Consider the following 21,722-nt stretch of genomic DNA (forward strand, 5'->3'; position numbering starts at 1 on the left):
TGTCCTTTCTTTCCTTCTCCTCTGTCCTTGTAGACTCGATAGGAACAATGCATATACCTGAGATGAGGAGAGAGAAGAGGGTGAAACCTGTAGAAACAGGAGGTCCCATGTCTTGCTGGCATCATTCCACCAGACTGGATTCCAGGCACCTCTGCTCTCCCACTTCTGAGAGCTGGGTGAGCCTTTCTGGGAGGTGGAAAAGGTGCTGTGCTCCTGGCTCCAGTGCAGGCGCTTCTCTCTCATCTCCGGAATCTGTCGACACTAATTGAGATTCAAGATAATAGTTTCTCCATCTCTTTGTTCTTTCCCCTAAACCTGGGAATCTTACTGACTCCTCTGTTCTCAGGAGCATCGACCCATGCTTTAATTTTTCCATCAACTTTGGGAAAAATGCAGATATCAGCATACTTGTGTTTTTAATATTTATTGAGAATTTACCAAGCAGCCTCTATGCCTTGGTTTTGTGCCAGCTTTCTCTACTGGGGTATTGTCTGCCTTGCACAGAGAAGGTTACTTATGGTTTCCTTTATTTGCTACTGCTGCATTTGTCTAGTTCTCCCTTAAAAAGATGCAGGAGGTGAATGCTGGCTGCTATCTTTATTTCCTGACTCTCTTCCAGAATTCATGAGGAAATGCTCCTGAAGAAAGCCAAAAAAATTCTACACCTCTTCTCCCCTTCCTGTCATTAGAAGGTTCTCTCTCTCTTCCCTCTCTTTTCACATTTAGGCCTTGATGGATTGGGCAGACTTCTTGCTCTGTGGTCATTCATTCTACTAATTGTCAAAAACTATTCCAGAAATGAGAGAGGAGATTTTGCACTCTGAGGCCATCTCAAAAGTTGGAAGCATAAAAGCTCTGCTGTTCCAGACTCTCTTCAGCACACAGTTAATTTTGGAATGAAAAGTCCCACAGATACAGAGTCTGCAAACAATCTGAAATATGGAAACCATATCTTGCCTTTTTTTCCCCCCTTATTCCATGATGTAGGTGCATCCTGCTCTTTTTCTCACCAGAGGCAAGGCAAGTATTGTTGTGAAGGTGTGAGTTCAAAAGGGAGTTTGCTTTCAGGAGTCTGCTGTGGCTGAGCAGTCCCTTGCCTTGAGCAGTCCAGGCTATAGGATCCTTCTTGATATTTTGGCTTTTGTCTAAGAGCAGTCACAGAATTTGTTATTTTTGCATTTTGCATTTATTACTTTTCTCTCTCTTTTGCTCATCCGGAAATAATCTATAGATTTTTTAGGTCTGCTGTATTTATTCAATTTATCCATGCCTTAAATGTGCTTGGGAAAGCTTGGACTAGCAGAAGAACATACAAAATTGGTGTTGTCCAATTCTACAAACACCTGAGCAATTGACAATGTCATAAGAGACCCTGGAGATGACAGCAAGGATAGCTCAGTGCAGCTCCCTCCTCACCATTTTCATGAATCCTCACACTTAACACCTCTAGACTCCTTCCCTGCCTTCTCCAAAGAGCTGTAGGAAGTTCACATGTTCCCTGATTTGTTTTTGGCTCAGGTGTCAAAACACTATTCTGAAAAATTCCCATTGAAATTGTTTGGGTGCTGAGGGGTTTAAAAATAAATAAAAGCTCCACACAGGTCCAGTTCTGCTCCCAGCCCTGGCAGAGGAATTTGTAGTGGCTTCACTGGGAACAGGATTAGACCTTACAGAAGTGCCTTTAATGTTGCTGCCCTTGGGCAGCCTGGGTGGATTCTGCTTTCTTTTGGTGGATGAGCTGTGTGTGCTCACATGGCTCAGGGATGTTTACAAATGGAGAAAAGAATGCAGCTACCTGTGGGACAGAGTGGGCAGTGGAGCCCTGTGCTGGTGCTGCAGGCTGTTCATCCCTGAGCTTGTAGGTATTTGGATTTTCTGGGAGCTGTTGGCTGCTGGTTGATTTTCCTGTATTTTGAAACAAATGCTGAAAACTTGCCTGGAGCTCTCTGCTTAGATCAGCTGCCTATATGTACTACAACAGCAGGTTTTACAGACTGTTTGCCCTGGGAATTAAAGATCAGAAAAAGGAAAAAAAAAATCAATGTATTTTCTTTTAATGCTATTTTTATCTCCTTAGAAAAAGACTTTATGAATGGGGTTAGCCAATATATGAGACTTCAGTACTCATACATGGGTCCATTTCATGCCTTCCTCATGCACCTGTGTATTGTTTCTTTTTTTTTTTTTTTTGTTTCTTTCTTCCATTGGTTCTTTGGTTCATTTTCTGAAAAATGGAAATATCTGATTTGAAATATCAGCATTAGGTTCTGGGAAGTGCTTGCTACTTCCAGTAGGGAAAACCACATAAGCTGGAATGGCTGGGTGGAGGTGATAATACAGACTCCTGGTGTTTGCAAAGAGCAGTGCATCCTCTATTTTGGGCTGCTTTGAAGGATGTTATTTGCAACAAATCCCAGAGTTTTTGTTGACTCATGACTTATATTTTGGTTTTATTCAGCATTTTTTGTCCTTTGAGGGCTCCAGCAGCTGAAACAGCATCGTCTTACCACACGGCAGTTTCAGCTGAGCCTGGTGTTTGAAATGGCAACACCGCTAAATGTTTGTGACTTGTTTTTAGAACACCATTTCAGCTGCCAGTTTCCTTGAGAAAGCAAAAACAATATGAAAAGCAAGAAATACAAATAAAGAAGAGGCTTTAAAATACTTCTGAGGAAAAAAACATGAAAAACAAAACAAAAAACATTCAGAAGATATGCTAAATTTAGCAGAATTTCTTGAATAGGAAAGTGACATCTAAATAAGCATGCATGGTCCTTGATTCCCTCACCTTTTCTCCAGCCTACACATAAACTCATTGATGGCATTCTCTCTTAATGAGCTGTTTCCAAAAATTTTGCTTTTCCTCTTGTAAAAGGTTTGGATGCTCCCAGAATATCTGCCACATGGTGGGGATAAATGTAGGGGAGGATGAGAATTCCCCAAAACTCTGCTTCCTGCCTAAGTGGTGAAGAAACTGCAGTGGTACCATTAATTTTTCCAAGCAGGGTATAGGATTTAGGGCACCAGGAATAACTGCTTTGAGGAGATGATCTGTGCACTCAGGGAAGCTGTAATTTCTGCTGGAATTATTTTATTGATACATATGTTTATGCATGCCTACGTGTGTATGCAGATATTGTTATGGATCATTTTACATTTACAACGTGATAACTCCTTGTAGTTATTGCTGTTGTATTATTAGGTGTTTTGTAGGTCTGGCAATGCAGTGATTGTTTGAGCAATTGAGCAGCTGAAGCTCAGTGTTTTGCCCCAGAAGAGAGAGGGTCACACTCAGAGAACTCATTGCAGAAAACCAGGGGGAATTCTGAATTGCCCTACTCGATACTACTTTGTGTCTGTAATCCACCTTCTTACCTCCAGAACTAACCAGAGCTCAGGTTTTGTAGATCAGCCACCATTATCTATGCTGTTTCCAGTATTAATTAATTTGTGGTGCTGTGTTTGTCTGACCTGTTCTTAGCTCCTGGCTGTGTGACCTTTGCTATTAAGCCGTCTCTAGCTGAAAAAAGTCCATGTTAGTAAGTGCTACAGATTAGCCTGAATAGTTTATTCATTTTCCCAGCCCCCTCAGATTTTTTGACAGATGTACATTCTGCAATGGGTGACTTTTATATTTTCTTTCAAATCACAGATGAAAGTTATTGAGTATCCCTGGGATAAAATGAGATCCCTGCAGGGAAAATACCTCTTTGGATGATGAATCCTCATTTACACTTACTTCTTAAGATCTATCATTGTAAATCAGGCTTAAATTTTTTTTTTTTTGCATAGCACCTATGAAAACTAATTTGAATGTGGTATTTTAAAAAAACCCAATCTGCTGCCTGCTTTTGTTGTAAACCTAAAGGTGAGCTTGAGCTTTTCCTAGGGCTGTGTCACTGAGGGGTGTGTTAGCTCTTGGGATGAAACAATTTTAGTTCTTGGGGTAAAGAAAGCTGAGATCAATATTGGTTAAACAAATCCATAGGTCAGTGTAGTATATTTTCAGTGGCAGTGCATTAAATGGACAGAGCATATAGTGGGAATTTTGTGCTCTAGGGGGATTGAGGGATAATAGTTGTGATGCAGAAGGATAGCTAACTGAGAAGGAAGACCCATAGTTTTCCTCTGGAAACATTACCAGATTATTTTCTTTGAAAAAACCAGAATATTTTCTATACAAAAAAACGAGTTTGCATTGATACAGATTTCACTTCCATAAAGAGTCATTGGAAAATCATATAAAACTTGTGGTAAAGTGTGTGTGGGGCTGCATGGGTTTTAGGGCAGCCCAGGCTCACGTGTGCTCCAGCCTGTGTCAGAATTGCACAGAGGTGGTCTGGGAAGAGCCAGCTCTGCTTCCCCTGTGGTTTTTGCTCTTCCATGGCTCCAACTGATAGAACCTTTGTAGTACAAGAAGTTCTCACTCACAAAGGGCATCAGGTTAGCCCTCAGCAGATTTATGTGCAGTAATATTATTTAAGCCTTTGAAAACCTGCGCGGCGCTCGTGCAGCAGATAATGCAATGCTTGTATGGGGCTACTTCAAAGTGAGCTCAGGGGAGTGCTGGCCCTGCTGCTGAGGGATCAATACAGTCCTGAGCAAATCACATCAGCAGCCTGTCAGACATGATGCACTGCTCCACCAGCTCAGTGCACACATCAGCTTGATTCTGGGGGAAAAGGGATTTTATTGGACCAAACCCCCTTTCTCGACAGAAGGTCCGAGTGCCTTTGGTGTTTTACTTCAGAAGAGCTCTGTGCCCAAATAAAAGTGACTTTTTCTTCTGTGATATGCTCTTCAGTGCTGCTCAGGGACTTAAAATCTGTGGAGTGTAGTTCCACAGAGACCCTGGTGTTGTTTCCCAGTTATGCATCCAGTGAGTGCTCCTAGTTCTGGCTGCCACTTGGGAGAGCTGCATTTCTGGTCTAGCTGCTTTTAGCAGTCGATTACAAGGAAAAGCATTTCAATAGAGACGTTTTTTCACTCCTGCATTACCCACCATGCAGCTTTGTGTTCATGTTTTAACTGCAGAACTGCATTAAGCACATTGTGGTGTTACCCTTCTCTCCTCTGCTGCCTTCAATCAGGAGGTTTATACATTGATGTACAACAAACATTAAATTGGAGCTAATGGGAGATGGGTTTGGGCCTGAGTTATAATGATTATGAAATGTGATGAGATCTGGCAATTGACTTATGATGCCAAAGAATGGCATGACATGCAATCTAGTGACATCACATTGAATAGTGTTTCACAGAACACTAATATTTTAGGTAGCCTTAAGGTAAAAATCTTGGTTATAACACTCAGTGCATAAACATGCATGTACCAGCTCATGGCAGTATGTTAAAGCAGTGACCCACAGTGTTTCTTACATTTCTTGTACAGCAAGGAGCTTTTACATCTTAATAATATGAGAAATTAAGCACTTCAAGAATACAGAGCAGGGAAAAGACCAGCTTTAATTTTCTACAGATGTTTCTGATGATTGAAGACCAAAGGAGTTTCATAATGAAATAGCAAATTGCATGAAAGAGGTTAAACTTCAGTACAAAGTTGGTCTGTATTTTAATATTCCAGGGGAGTGTATCATGTACTAATAGAATAATCACTCACCTCTTGTCTTGCAGCTTTTGACTTGACATAGCTATGGAACTTCCCTTTAAAGCACAGTAATTTCTATATAATGTGTTTGATCTGTCAAGTAGGTGTAGGAGCTTGTGTCAGACTTGAAGAAGGGAGCAGATTTGGCTCTGACAGATGATACAAATACAGTGAAGTTAATTGACTTTGCCAGGGGAGAAAATTCTTCCTCCCAATTATGTCAAATGCCAGACAACTTTCCTGAGGTGTGGAGGGAAACATGCCTAAAGGACAATACTGACATTATGCTTTTTTAGTAGGTCCTTGCTCTGCTTTATTTTTATTTTTAACTTTTTTTATTATTTAAGCTTTCAGGGATAAAATAATAAAACAACTAGCTCAACTACCTCTTTGTTTGAGGATTCTCAGACCTCATAAATCCATTGCCCCTCTGTGGTGCTTTAGGATTTTCTGCCTGGTTTTGTGAAGATAAAAATTTCAGGAGACTTTCTGAAGCAGGGAAGTCCTGGGCTTCTTATTTTTCTGCCAATGTTAGGTGTTCTGCTTCTTTGGCTTCATATTGGCATAATTTAAACTCTATCAAAGCCAGGTTTCTGTCACATTCTAAGATTTTAGTATTTGGAAGGCATAGGAGAGGACTGGGCTTTTGACTTTATTTGCTAGTCCCATGTCAGACCTATAGCCTGTCTCATATATGAACCTCTACAGTTTTGTGTTCCAGCACCACATGATTCTTTTACAGAAATTTCCTGTCAGTGGAGAAGGAGCCAGCGAGGCTGTCATGGTAGGGGATATTGTTTGGAGAAATAAAACTCCCCTTTTCTCCACTCTGACACCTTTTCCCCTCTCAGCCCCATTTTTGTTTTTAGTTCATGAGTTTTTCCACCGCAACTTGTGATGTTACTGCCAAGAGATGATAAATAAAATAAATAATAAAAAGGGATTGATGTCGGCAACTTTTTATTCTCTGTCACCTTCTGAGGTTGTGATGGGTGACAGAGCACTGGTGGGCAAGTCATACACGTTTGTGCTTGCACACATTATCCAAACCCTTGCCCAACAGGGTGTCTGTACTGCAGTTCCAAGGCTCTGTGTCTCTGGGATACATGGAAGTTCATCCCTGCTGACTCTGGGTAACCAGACTGCATTCCCTCTCTCCACCAGTCACATGTTGCAGCAGGACAAAGATAAACTGCTACAGGAGTTGTTTTTTACAGGCTGGGAAGTCCTGCCTGACTGGTCATTGTGAGGTTTCTCCATGGGTGGATTTGTTTTTCACTGGGTTGAGCCCTTTAAGTCCTCAAGGCTGAGGGTGGTCGCCCTTAATTGATGCTGCAAGGTGCTCAGCATTTTTCCTTTGGGACAAAACCAAGCAAACCAAAAGAAATCACAATCCTTCAGTTTTGTTTCACAGTGAAGGTGGAATCTGTTTCAGATGTTCTTTTCTTTTGTGACCCAACTCTATTATATATAACTGGTCTTTTTGTGTCTCACTGTTCAGTAACTGTTACAACTTTTTCGAGAATAAGTTATTAAATCTCTGACGGTGTTTATATATTATGTGATTGGGTTTTTTGGTTGTTTATTGCTGGGTTTTGCCCTACAAAAGTGCCTAGGAACATCATTGCAAATCCATCCCTAAACACTGTACAGCAATTTGGAGGTGTGGGGAACATTCTGTGCCTCAAGCTGCCTAAAACTGGAGGATGCCATCTTTAAAAGAAACAAGTTAAGTAACATGCAATGGTAGCAAACTATCTTCCTTTTATTCCTCCTGCACTTGACTCTCTTCCTTCTAAATGTGGCAATACTGTCAAAACTTCTCATTCTTTTGGCTTCTCCCTGTCAGTATAACTGTTCCAGACCTTTCAGTAGCCAAGAACTTCATTCAGTTTGCGGGTTCCAAATTTTTGCTCATCCTTGCATCTGGTTTTGTTGCCTTAAACCCCAGATACTTTCAGATTGACACAATATTGATCACAGTTGCATTTGGTTAAATTTGAGGTTAGTTTACATGAGTCAGTGATGAAATTGCATGTGACACTTTTTTGGACATCGGGAGTTCATTATCTTTGAAATTATTTTTGAGAGACTTTATTCAGCCACTAAATATACTTTTATTAAAACAAGCCCTTAGTATGCATAATTGAGATTTGGAATCATGGTGTTTGTTTTTTCACATTTCTTGGAGTGTGCTTTCAGTTTAGCTAAACTAAACACCATTCTATTTAGGGCATAATTTTAAGAATATTTTTTGTAATTTTGGCAGCAAACACTGTGACATTATAATTATGCCATAAGCATTCAATGTTTATCCATCATAAACTGGCTGTAATCCCAGTTCTGGAATACAGCTTTCTTGTTGCTCTGGATTCTTCAAGTGAAGGGGCAATTTTGTCTGCAGAAATGATTTCTTAAGAAAATCCACCATTTGGGTTAGTTACATTCTAAAGCAGCTCAAAAAAAGAAGTCTGTCTCTCCCTCTAAAGTCTTAAATGATTTTTGAAGTTTTCTTGAAGAAAGTTCACTTTTAAGGATGAGTTGAACCAGCAGATTAAGTTCAGAAACAGACTCAATTCTTGCAAATGTAAAAATATTGCACTCATTTAACCATCTAAATTTAAAAATGGGAACTGGTTAAACCAATGCAATCTAGTGTTGTTAACATACCTGTTAATTTGTGGGTTTGAAAGCAAGGCAGGACTCAGTGTACACCCCAGGGGTCAATCCTGGGACCAGCACTGCCTACCCTCTTGTTCCTTGCCTGGCTGTGGAAGGAGTGCTCCCTCAGCAGCTTTGCAGGTGCTGCAAAGTCCAGAGGAGCTGCCTGTGCACCAGATGGCTGTGCTGCCCTTCAGAGGGACCTCGGCAGGCTGGAGAAATGGTGTCACAGTGATCTTGTAGGTTCAGCAAAGAGAAAGGCAGGGTGCTGCACCTGGGCAGCAGTGACCCCATGGGGCAGCCCAGGCTGGGGGCTGACCTGCTGGGAAAGCAGCTCTGTGGAGAAGCACCTGGAGCACCCCAGGAGCCAGCAGTGTGTCCTTGTGGGGAAGAAAAGCCACCAGCTTCCCGGGCTGTGTCAGGCACAGTGTCACCAGGAGGTCAGGGGAGGTGGTGATCCTTGCCCTCTGCTCAGCACTGCTGAGGGACACCTCTTCTCCTGGCAGCCCTGGTGTGAGAGGTATGGGCATGCTGGGTGAGTAAGGATGGGATGTTTCTCCTGTGAGGTGAAACTGAGGGAACTCTTCAATCCAGAGAAGGAAAGGCTTGGAAGGACCTTGTCAATGTGTGTAAATATCTGATGGAGGGCAGGGAGTGAAGGGAACACAGGCAGACTCTTGTCAGTGACTCGCAGTGAGAGGATGGGGACACAAATTGAAATATGTGGAATTCCATTAGAATGCATTTACTGCAGGGGAGGTCAAACGCTGGGACAGATTGTCAGAGAGTTTGTGGAGTGTTCCTCCTTGGGGATACAAAAAACTTGACTGGACACAGCCCTGAGCAACCTGCCTGAGGCAGGGAGGCTGGATGGAATGGTCTCCCTGGACAGTATGGTCTTCCTGGGTGCCTTTCAGCTTCAACCTTCTCAATGTCACAGCCTTTATGTCCTTCTGCTCTGACTCTGCATGGCAAGGTGAGAAAATTCCATGAAATAATCTCAGCAACAAGATACATAAAATAAAGAGATTTTATACTCCCTTTTCTGCTCCTGGAGAGGGATGGCTGGGGTGGAGGGAGTCTGACCCAGTACAGCTTTCCTTAGCTGTACTGTTAAACACCTTTTACTAGCTCTTACTCAGGCTACAATACTGAGCTTGGATAATGCCAACCAGATAAAAATCCAATTGTCTGTAGCAAACACAGCAAATGGCATCACTTTGTTGTAGCAAAGAGCAAAGTGTTTGTTGTGCCTTTGATCTCTAAAGTGCTCTGATGTGGTGAGGTCATCTTGAGGAAGCACTAACAGGCCTTTCCTTGAATTTTGTATTTAACTCAATGTAAAAGGAGGGAGAAATGGAATTGAACATGTGCTTATTGTGATAATTAATTTTTTAACAATTAGCTTGCTTTTCAAAGTTTCTGCACTGGACTTGGTATTGGAATGGGACATTGGCAAATGACTTTATTAGTTTTCACTGAAAATTAGTATGTCTGCCAACTTTTCACTGTGGGGCTTGTTTTGCTCTCCAGATCAGTAAGACTGCTGGCTTCCCTTTCGAAACTAATTTTCTTTGTCGGTATATTTGCTTATGTGTCTTTAATCCTTCCAGTTACTGCTTTAGAAGATGTGGGAAGAGGAAGAATACTTGGGTCCCTGAAGGTTGCTGTGAGCCAGTCACTGCTCGTATGAATGAAATATTTTCATACACCATAAAACTTTATCTCAAAGAAAGTCTTGAGAAGTTAAAATAATGGTAAATATTCTCTAGACTAACTCTTGCAAGGGCTAAATAGCCTGGCCTTGGTCCAGGAAGGCACTTAACAATGTGCTTAACTTTAAGCGCATTGAATATTCTTCCTGGCATGAGTGAAAAATCAATGAGGCTGCTCACATGCTTAAAATAAGACATGTGCTTAAGTGTCTTTCTGGACCTCAGCCAGACTGCTCAGCCTGTGAGATGGGCTGAATTCTAACTGTGGGCAAAAGCCAGTAGTGTTTCATTTTGCTTGTCTTGTGCCTTTCTGAAGAATTCATTGATATTGTCTGTGTTTATTTTAATTGGCCTCCATTTCCCATCTAAGCCCTACCAACTCCAAAAATCTGGGAGTAAAATAGATGTGCAACTTAGGGCTGTCAAACAGCTTGTCAGGGGTAGTACTTAGACTGTATATATTGCTCTAGAGCAGGAACTGAACTTCAGAAAAGCTGGGAAAAGATGAGGTGAAACATGATTGTTTTCTTTGGTAGCCAAGATTTTAATATAGAGAGAAAATGAAGAGGAGAGAAGAGAAGGGCTGGTGACACGTCGCACCTTTTCAGTTAACATAGTTGCTTCTTAGGAAACATTAAAGAATGCAGACAGATGCATTAATAATCTGCTGGCAGTGGCTGTAGCCTTGGCAAGCCGGCTTTCCTACCTACTATTGATTTTTCTGACTCTCAGGCAGCAATTTGCAATGGGTGGCGTGATCCCTTACCCTCAAAATGGGCAGTGAGAGGACTTATCACAGCCAAAATAATTTTTACTTTCTAACCAACCCCTCCTGTTTCTTCAACAGCATCTTTTCCTGCTTAGATGACAATTTCCACTGCTGACAACTGTGAATGATAAAATATTCTATATTTAAACACAAACTGCCTCCATGGCTAGAGGTGCAAAATAAGCCTCCACAATGCGCTGAGCTCTGTGCTGGCAGCAGCTACACTGGGGGAAGCACCCACCCCTCAAGTGCTGCAAGGCTGGGGTGTTGCTGCTTGGAAAGTGCAAAAGCAGTGCAGCCATGAGCATCTCGGAGAAATCTTCGCTGTCAACTCAAATGTACATGTGTAAGGAAACAGCGTTGTCGTTCTTCCCCTGCTGCCTTTTCTTTTTCAGCATCTAGGCAGTGCTTGGCTTCCACTTTCCCTCTTCGTGTTTACAGCTTCCTCCTAGCATCACCAGGGCAGGGACACCTCTATATTTCCTTATCTATTTGACTTATACAGGATGAGAGCGAAACTTGGAGGAATTGAAAAGAGAGTGGCCAGAATAAAGGAAAATGGAGCATAAATGTTTTTTAGAGGGTTAAATATGTAAAACTAGAAACAACCAGTTGACACCATGGAATTTTATATGTAATTACTAAAGTATTCCTGAAAATGCTTCTCCATGGAAGAGCAGCTGCCATTTTTAGCAGGTCTTTCCCACACTGAGTATTGAGCAGTTTTGAATGAGTTTGTTTGTAGGTTGTTGATTTTCTTTCGGCTGCAGAGGTGTTTGCTGTAGCACTCCAGGCTGGGTTTCAAGTTTGCTTCGAGATAACTCAGTGTATGTTTTTACTGAGTACTTGCCCTAGTGGCCATTAATTTCTTTAAACAGTGAATTTCTCTTTTGATTGAGTAAAAGCTTAATAGAATCACCTGTCGTGTACAAAAATTCATCTGAATTGAGTAAGATGTGATGGAAGGTTCAGTTTTAGAAGGTGTATTTACATTCTATAGCTTAAACAGTGAACAAATATGCACTAGGGATATCAGAGCCAGAGTTAGAACTGGAGGAGTGGATGGAAAATGGGATTTTAGAAGTGTTTTGCTTTCAACTGTTTTCCCCTTAGCTTTTCTAAAATCAAGCTCAAGTAGTTCTGTGAGTGTGTCTGTCTGCAGGTGTCTTCAATGTGACAGAGCCTTCTGCCACCTAGTGTTACTCAGAGCTCTCCTCAGCAGGAGAATTTATTAAATATCATTTTTATTAGAAATCCCCACCAATTTCTGGGCACACTCTAGGAATGTTTAAAAGGGCACTTTCTGCACCAGTTTCAGAATCAGTTCAGTCAGTAGGCACAACTTCTTTGGAGATGGATTTTGGGGATGCAGTTTGCAAGTTGAGTCAAGTTAACAATCCATGGAGAATTCCCGCAGTTGTGGATGTCACAGCTCTGTAAAAACTCTGTTGGTATTTTCTCTTCCAGGTGAAATTGAGGGATTCTGCCTCACTCAGCACACTCCTGTTTGATATCTGTGCTTCTGCTGTTTCAGGATTTTGGGTTAGATTGAAAGCAGCAGAAAATTAAAATTAATTCAACAGAAATCATATAAAGAATGATTCAATTTAGACACTTAACTCATTGTCTTTTTAGAAGAGTAAAATGAGCATCTCCTATCATCACTGCATTTTCCCCTCTAGAAATTCCACCAGGGCACAATGGAGAAGGACAATAAAATCCAGAGAATTTCACCCAGATTTCACAATAGAATTGTCAAGCTGTTAAAGCAGAAAAATAGTCTTAATGACACTTTATATTGAAGCCAAATAATAATAGCTCCTACCATATGCTGACAGATAGGAGGAAACTGCCTGGGATTGAAGGAGTGGTTTTTTTCCTTCATTCCCCTGTGAAAAATATTTTCAGGAGAACAGGGCAACTGTTTTCCCTCCTCCTCACCTCTGTGAGCTGTGACTGCCCTGTGCCACAGTGAGGCTGTGCAGCTCCTTTGCAGCCAGGGTTGCAGAGCTCAGCCCCTGGCTGGGGCAGGAGTTCTCATCCTTCACCATCCGTGGTTTTGAGGAGAAGCCTCACTCCCAGCTCCTGCCCTCTCTGCTCCTGAGGAGCAAACGCCAGCATGGCTGAGAGCTGTAAACCTGATCCTCAGCAGCAGCCTGAAATGCTGACCTGATCAGCAGCAACCAGAACCTGAGGCAGCTGAGGGGCTGCTGCATTAGAGGACAAGTCAGCTGCAATACTGATTTTCACCTTCTTTTGACCTGGACAATCTCATCTCCTTTAAATGCTGTCATTCAAACTGCAGTATTTGCTTTCAACAATTGCACTTTTCACATTCTGCCTAAAGAAAATAACTTTGGGTTCTTATTATCTGAAATGAATAACTAAGAGTTCACAGTTATTCATTTGAGATAATTATTAGGTTTGGCAGCTTACTTATCTGATCAGTGTCAGCAGCTAAAAACCCTCTAGAAATTCTTGTGCTATTTTGTTTGAATCATATTAAACTGGAATTACCATATGATGTGAATTCCTTACTACTCAGTCAGAACAGAGGATGCTGTGTCACAGTGAAAACAGAACTGACTTTCTGACTGGGGAAACTATTTCAAAGCTGAGGTTGTAACCAGGTTTTTCTGTGTTCAGATGATTTTTTTACATCACCAGTGATTTGGGGGCAAAACATGTGGCTGTGCCTGACACGAGTCAGCCAGGGGCTCTGTCCTTCCCTGCTGGCACTAAAGCACAGTCCTTCAATGCAAGAAAAACTTCAGAAGCATTCTGGCCACTTTATTTTCCATCCTTGGGCCCAAAATCAAGGTCCTTACCAGAGCTCCTGGGCAAAAATGCCTCCTGTCTGCCTGGAGCCATCCTGGACCCTGCAGTTGTGTCCTGAGCTAATGAGTGGCATCCCTGTCCATGGCAGGGGGTTAGAACCAGATGATCTTTAATGTCCTTTCCTTCCCGAATCAGTCTATGATTCTGTGATACAATCATGAATGTCCTCACGGTCTGTTGCCTCAGAACTGTGCATCAAGCAAAATGTACTGAAAAGGGGGGAAAAAAGGTGTCTATGCATCTCCATCCTCCTTCTGTGGGTGTTCCTGGCTGAGTGCTCTGTTCAGAAAGGGCTCCCTTTGCCTCACAAATGCATAATTTACATGGAAGCTGGTGCTGGCAGTATCTCTTTCATGTAGCTCTCCCAAAGCCCCAGTTCATCAATATGGATTTCTGGCTGTGCTCTGGGGGATTCACGGTGCACAGTGGGGTGTGCAGAACACTGAGAAAAAGGCAGAGCGGTAGGAGCAGTAGGGAATTTTTATCCTAAAAGAAGAGTTTGTGTGTCCAGAAGAACTGTCTTTCAGAATAAAAGTTGTGTTCTCCCTTCTTGCCTGCAGAAGGGATGCTGTATTCCCAGAGTCCAGCTTGGGGAAGTGTTCCCCTGCCCTGGGGAAAGACACAGTGGTGTCTTTAAAACTGAACTTGCCCTATTCTTATGTTAAAAAGATAAGCCTATGAAAACAGTTCTGACTTAGGTAGAAAGTTACAAAACAGTGGCTAACTTCCTCAGAGTTATAATAATTATTTAAACACATCCATGTTCTTCTGGTGACCTTTGTCCTGAACACAGTGTGTGGGAGGAAGAGTGGAGTTGGAGGACAGAGGGAAAGATGAAGAATTTGGAGATCAGCCTATGCCAAAACATTTCCACAACATGTTAAAAAGAGAACTGCTCTGCAATTACAGAAATAGCGGCTTACTCGTTGTTTCAGCCATTGAAAAAGAAGAAAAACCCCAACATCACAGCTGAGAAAAGGCCCTTGTGTTCAATGACATTCCTCTCGGGGTCAAGGATGAGCAGAGCCTGATTGAGGCTGTGGCTAAATGTAGCTGCAGTTGTGCAGTGCTGCCGAGTGAAATCCATCGCAGCCCTGCAGAGCTCCCGGCGTCACCGCAGTGTCCTTGCCACGCAGCCAGGCAGCCCAAGGGTGTGCAAATGCTTCACTTGCAGTTGTTGGAGCACTTTCCGTGGGGGCTGATTGATTTACTGGATCTGGAAGTGCAGAGCTGGAAACCCGAGCGAGGGGGAATGCCTCCAGCACGGTGCCTGGGCCGGGTGTTGAGAGGACAGACAGCTGGCGGGTGACCTCGGGGAGATGACAAATGGGGGACCAGGTGCCCCTGCTCATCCCAGGGTGCTCAGCCCCGCTGAGGTACGGAAGTCACTCGTGCTGAAGGAAGGCTTCCTGTGAGCGAGGCTTCTAGAAATAAACACTAACCTCTCGTTGCAGAGGAGGACGTGGGGGTAAGGAATCCGAGCGGCTGTTTGGGAAAGAGGCGAAGCAGAAATCCTTGCAGTGTGAAGGGAAAAAAAAAATAAAATTAATCCAAACGGTAGTGGCTGTGCGTATTTCGGAGCTGGTGGGGAAATGTGTGGTGGGCAGCAAGAAGCAAACTGGTTACACTGCATAGTCAGTGATGGCTCTTCTCTGAATGTGTGGAGCCATCCAAATAACTAAACATTTTACTGGGAGGAAAGTGGGGTGTGAAGAAGCCCCCCAACAACTGAAGGAAGGAAAGTCATCCTAGAACTTGTACAAAATATCCTTTATAGAGTTGAAACACACAAGCTATAAGAACTTCTATAGCCTCCAGTTTTCCTCTGCTTGCAAAGGATTTGTGTGTTTGCAGGTTCTGCTTTCCATTTCCTGTTTTTATTTTAAAACAGGCAGTCGCGTGCTAAAATGAGGAGAACTTTCAGAGAATCATTGTCTTGAATCCTCCCTGCTGCAGCACAGAAACCTATAACCCATGCTGGTTGCCTTAGACCAGCTAAAGATATGCCTCCCTTCTCTAACAGTTCCTTAGTGGGGTTGTGATGTACTTTAGCAGCTTCAGGGCTGTTTGTTTTTCTTTTCAACTAAAATAAAACTCAACAAAACAAGATGACCTCTGTCATCACTTTAACTTTTGAAACTGTGCTCAAGATTTCCCACATTAGCTCAGAATCACTGAGTGCTCCAAAGGCAGCAGTGGCTACTCTCTTGCACTGGTATTCACATTTTCTAAGGTTGGAACTCTTACACCTTGTCTGTAGTGATGCTGCCTGATCAAATGTTAAGAGAAGCTGATTAAATGTAGCATTTGATTATTATCAAAAGGAACATGCAGACACTCACTGTGAATTGTGGGCTCGTGGGGGGCAGAATGTGTTTCTCAAACATACACTGGGTTTACACATAGGAATTCTTGTTGAATGTAAATCTCTAGCTTGGATAACTCCTCAGTGAAAAGAGGAGGTTTATTTAACTTGTTAACATTTTTAACATCTCCAAGTATAATTGGATTTACAGTTCCTTTTGAAGATAGGTCAGCTTGCACCATTTAAGGGGTTTATGTCCCATTTCAAAGTAATCTTTGGTGTCTACAATGCTTTGATAGACTCAAAGTCTGTAGTTCCTAGTACTTGGACATTATAGACTTTTCTACATTAAAAGGCTGTATCAAGGTGGTGCCTTCTAGTCCCACAGCCCTGCAGTGGGACTGGAATTGTCCAAAACTCTTTTTTTTGGCAGTGCCTGCAGGTCCTGTCCCAGGGCTGCATGCAGCCTGCAGCAGAGGAAATGTGCAAAATGCATATCAGGGCAGAGGAGTACAAAGCTTCCTTTATTCTTTAAAACCTTTTTCATCGTTAGTTTCCTGTCTTTACACTTTAAAACATCCACTTCTTTTAAAATTATATCAGTTTCTGGGGGGCAGAAGGCGTTTCTCCTTTTCCTTTGATCTCAATTTCTCTGTAGCTTTTCATCTTACCTCAAGGCAACAACACTGGCTTCTCAGTTACTCCAAAAGCAAATGTTTATGTGTTAAATAAATGCAAGTACCTGAGTCTGGTCTCACTTCTATTTAAAAAACAGAGCAGCAGTAGTATTGCAGTGCTAGGAAAATGCTAGAGAACCAGGTGCTCTCTAAAACTTTTCTTCCTTTAATTTTTTTTTTTTTTTGCCAGTAGGAGAGTTGGGTTTTTTATGAGGAGCATTAAAGGTGTATTTTGAGATAGCTGTTAAAAGGAATTTTCCCTCCATTCCACTCCCCAATGTATTAGCTTTTCAGTGGAAATGTTTGGTCTCTGGACTTCATCACAAAAAGAGGAAGTTTTCAGGGAAAGTAATATGGGAAAATCTGATTCTGTTTGCCCATTGAGGAGGGTTTCTGTGACTTCATGCCTTTGCATTTAAAGGTTTTTCTACTCCAGGTTCACAACTGTGCTCACCAGTTCACAGGTAATTTGTAATAAGCTCTCTGAAATGGGTCATTAGGTATATCTTACAGGTCATGTATGTGTTTCACCATTAAAAGAGGAAACAGTTTATGTGAAACATCAAATAAAAGTGCTTTAGTTTTTACATTAAACCCTAAGAAATTCCTTTATTGGTCACTGCAGTAGGTGACTGGGAGGGAGCACTGAGCCCCAGGGTGCTGCTGGGTCACTGTGGCTTTGGGCTTCCAGGATCCAAAATGTTTGCCCTTTACATAAAGGACATTATGAGGGAGAAATGGATGAGGGAAAAGAGGGGGGAATAACTCATCACTAATTCCCACCTTTGGAGTCAGAACTGGCTTAATCAGCGACTGCTGTTTCATGGCTAATATCACTTTTCTAGGCTTTTTTTTGCCTCTTTCAGTGTCTGGTAGTAAAGCTCTGTGTGCTGCTCCATCTTAGCTGAGGTGTGCTGTGGCAGAGCTGTTTTGTTTTAATTTTAAAGTACTTTGTTTCACCACACGAAGTTGACACACACTCCTGCCCTGAGACACTCTTACAGTGCTTGAAACAAATTGCTGTTTAGAAAAAGCTGATGGAAGAGGTTAAAAAGAATCACTAGAAGTCCTATAGCTCTTGTATTGATCTGCTGGGGGGGGACGTTTCCTGGCTTTTCTACTGGGAAAGTTTATTTCTGGTAGAACAGAGTTCTTCACTTAGAAAACCTGAAGTAGAGAAATGGGAAATAAAAGTTCTAGGAGCTCAAACTCTCTATTATGTTTTTTTGTTAATTCTTAACTATAACAAAAAGAGATCCATTAGAGTCAGAAGGCATCTGCTTTTGCAGAATTTGCAGAATTTATTGCAAGATGAAGGCATTAACTTTTCCTTGTTGGAAATTGGAATTGGATGAGTAAGCGATGGTTCTGTGGCAGGTTCCTGGGGCATGGGTGAGTGAAATGGGCTGAGCAAGTTTGTGGCATGGAAAAGGCTCTGGCACTCATCTGATACCTCAGTGAGCAATTTCTGCTCACTAAGCCCTCAGAAAGCAGCACAGCTAAACAGGGTTATTAATAATAACAAAACAGCTTGGCTTACTAAGCTGAATCTGCACAGCACTGCTGTCTGCAGGTGGGACTGCTGGGGCTGCAGGGTAGTGTCTGTGCTGGATCACTTGTCTTTGGCAGGACTTTTTAGTAGCCAAAACTGCATTGTGGTATTTAGAGTGACTTTTCCTTGTAACCCTGCACTATGGGATGTGTTCAGTCCATAGGGTGCTATAATCTGGGTGAAAATGTATTCTTTTCCTTTCTGCCTTGGGATGGGTCATGTTTGGCCCTTGTCCTGTTTTGACATCCCCTTGTTCTGTTTTGATTGCTGCAATTGTGTACAGAGAAGCATTGAAAAAAAACCCCAAACAAATAGCAGAACTCCTTCAGTGATTGCAGCTATTAAGTAGATTTTCCCCATGTTGTCTGTGTTGTCTGGAGGAGGGGAGAGGAGTGGCTGGTGGCAGGTGCCTGGCAAGGAGGGATTGGGTTGGGCTTGTGAGGAGCTCAGGGCTGTGTTAAACGGGAATTCTGTGTGGGAACAGGCTGTGTTGGCTGGGGTTCAGCAGGAATTTCTGACATCAGTCATAGCTGGTGGGTTTGTTAAGATCTAAATACAAGCATAGTGCCCAAATAGTGTCTGCTAGAATGGATGAAAGGCTGTTGCTTTTTTGTTTTTTTTTAATTTGAGGATCAGGCTTGTAGCTACTCCTAGGAAGGATGAATTGCTGTTCTGGATTTCTTTGAGTACCAGCTTTGTGCCTTGTGTTTTTGCCCTGCTTTAGACATATTAATCTCTGAGAAAGGGAGAACCACACCATATTTGACTAACACCCAGGGAAGGCCTGTTCCCAAATGCATTTCCTGGGGCTATTTAATGGAGAGCAGCAATGAACTCGGCTCATTTTATAAACAAATTCTGTTTGGCTGCACAGACCGACTGTGGTAGAGCTGAGTGGTGCAAAGGAGAACAGAGCTGAGCAGAGGAGCTCAGTCTGTACCTGCTCAGGGACCACAGAGTAACCCAGGCCACACATTCCTCAGCAAAACCAGGCCAGACAGTCCAGTTTCTTCTGTGTCTCTCTCCTCTGACAAGACCCAGTCTCTGCAAGCTCACTCTGAGTAGTGCAGCAATAGCTCATCCTAGGGATTGGTAAATCTCAGGAAAATGCTGTCTCCAGAAAGGCTCAGGAGCACAGCAGCCTGTGCTGCTGCCTTGCTAATGCTTCACACAGGTTTCCAGACTGGAGTATTTTGCTTGCTTTCATGCAACCACTATTTATTATTTAAATTATGAATCTGGAAAATTTCCCACAGCTAATGTCTGCCCCATTACTTTCTGTCTTGGATACTGCAGATAATCAGATGAGCCCTAAATCTATTCTGTGGAATAGAATTATTTTTTTCCCCCCATCAAACAACTTGTGAATGATTTTTCTTTTCTTGACTCCCATAAAATACCTAATAGGTAAAAAAAAATAAATCTGTGTGCCAAATACACAATTATTGCATATGTACCTCCAAGTGGTGCATCTGCAGAAACACCCCTGGTGATGTGTTTATCTTGGGTAGCAGGGAAAATTGTGTGAAATAATCCCCAGCACTGGTATTTCAGTTGGATGGGTGAAGGGATGTACTGTGGGGCATTTTTTTTCTTCTTGGTTGGATGTTTGCTTCTTTTTGTTAGCTTCTTTAGGTGGGGGGGTTTAGGTTTGTTTGGGTTTTGGTGGGTTTTTATTTCAGCCAGGTTTGATTGTGCCATTTCTCCATCCTTTCTGTTTCTGAAGTCTTTGCTGAACTTCTGTGAAACAAGACCACCCTGCTGAGCAGGGAGGGGATGTTTGCCAGTGGCCCTGGGTGTTGCTGAGCTGCTGTTGTGTTCTCTGGCTCTCAGCAGCAGCAGTGCCAAGGGGGCTGAGGCTCCTGGGCTGTGGTGGGAAGGCACAGGGAGATCACATCCACTGCCACACTGAGCCAGCCGTGGAGTTCTCCAGCAAGTCTGGCCACTCCTGATGAACTGATGGCGACACAGCCTTGGGAAAAGAGAAAACATGAAGAAAATCCCTTCCCAGGAATGACCAGCTTCATTCTGAGCCTCCACACCGAGTGTGAATTACACCTCTTTCCTTGAAAACAGGAGGCTTTTTTTTTTTCCTCCCACCCCCTCCACAGTGATGAGAAGCTGAAGGTCAGGAATGAGCCCCCCAAGGCTCACAAAGAACAAAATACGACGTGTTTGAACTGACGTGAAAGGTTAATGGGGAAGATCAACATCCAAAGGCTGCAGCCAAGGAAAGGGGGCTTGTTTGGGCAGAGCCTGAAGCAAAGCATAGGCATTGCTGGGAATGGGAAGTGTGAAATGGCAGGGAACACACAGCCCTTCAGCCCTGCTGAAAAATAATAGAGCAGGCTTTTTTTAACTTCAGAGTTTAGTCTGCCCTCAGTAAAAACAAGTGACATTAAAAAACTGCGCACCAGAAAAAGCAAACCTCTTTTTCCTGGTTTCTGCTTATAAGATTTACAGGTACTTAAAATAAACCTATGAAAAACAGACCCAGTGTGCTGGAATTTGCTAACTAGTGAGAGCAATTACCTCCAGGTCCCAAGACCTAACGGAGCTCGGCTTTTTGGAAATAAAACTTGGCAAGCTCTTCTTCCTGCTGCTGTTGTAAAGGTGTACATGAAAAGATGTGCTGACCTCTGCCAGAAACCCCAGGAATCCAGTTCAGAGAGATTCTCCTGTGGAGGGGATGGCTGGATTCAGGCAGCACAGATGGGGAACGGTGTGGAAAAGCCGGCAAAGCATTCGCTTCTCATTGTGTGGCTTCAGCGTGGCAGATTCTTTGCAATTGCCTGGTGTACCACAGTAATTAAATGGGTCAGGAGCAGTAAGTTCAGATACTTAACAAGAAAATAAAGACCTCACTTGACAGCCAGCAGCCGGCCGTGCTCGTTTCACAGGAGTAAGGAGAATTAGGGCAGGTTGTGCAGTAAAAGTCGATGGGAGCCTTTTTGGCAATGATTTTGTATTGCTTCAGAGATCACCTCCCAATTAAGTACAAGTGCTGCAGTGGCTGGAAGTCAGGTTGTCTTATGAAACTAACGCTCCAATTTCAGATGTCCTAGAAAAAGGGAAACAATAGACTCTGTTTTTCTCCTTTCAGTGATATATAAGTAAGAGAAGATAAGAAAAGTAATGAGAAAGACACAACCAACCTTTGTTAATATTGAAATGTAAAATAATCCCGTTTTCACTGGACTGTTTCATGCATGAGGGGAAAATGAAGTTGTGCAATGAAATAAATATGATAGAAGTGAAATCCAAGATGGGAATCGATTTTTATAAGACTCTGGTTTGGAGGGTAGAGGTAGTTTCACACCAGCATTTTGAAGGAAATTATTTGCTGTTGTCCGTGCCCATCGTTCCTGGCTGGGGGAAGGAGCTCCTGTTTCCCACAGCAGTTTTAAAAGTCCTTGGGGAAGGATGAGATCTTCCTCTTAAAATATTAAGGGACAAGTAACAATGTTAAAAAAAAATTAAATCCCATAAAATGTGTTCTGCCACAAACCAGGAGCTCTCTGCAGACCACCACCCCTTGCAAATTAAGAGATGGGACCAACTTGGTTGCTGTGTTTGTAGATTCTTCTGGACTGAACA

General features: G+C 42.6%; 1 protein-coding gene and 1 long non-coding RNA gene across 2 annotated transcripts in view; both read left to right on the top strand.

The window, feature by feature from the left end:
- LOC146435845 (uncharacterized) overlaps window positions 1-21,606 on the top strand; it is a 29,104-nt gene extending 7,498 nt beyond the window's left edge. The window contains exon 2 of the long non-coding RNA XR_014852403.1: window positions 34-21,606. This is a non-coding gene — a long non-coding RNA (uncharacterized LOC146435845). The remainder of the gene's footprint in view (window positions 1-33) is intronic.
- Window positions 1-21,722, top strand: part of MNAT1 (MNAT1 component of CDK activating kinase) — a 116,075-nt gene that overhangs the window by 92,384 nt on the left and 1,969 nt on the right. The gene's annotated exons all lie outside the window — the stretch shown is intronic.

Source organism: Lichenostomus cassidix, chromosome 5 (assembly GCF_008360975.1).
Source record: "Lichenostomus cassidix isolate B80296 chromosome 5, HeHo_3.0, whole genome shotgun sequence".
NCBI classification, from domain to species: Eukaryota; Metazoa; Chordata; class Aves; order Passeriformes; family Meliphagidae; genus Lichenostomus; species Lichenostomus cassidix.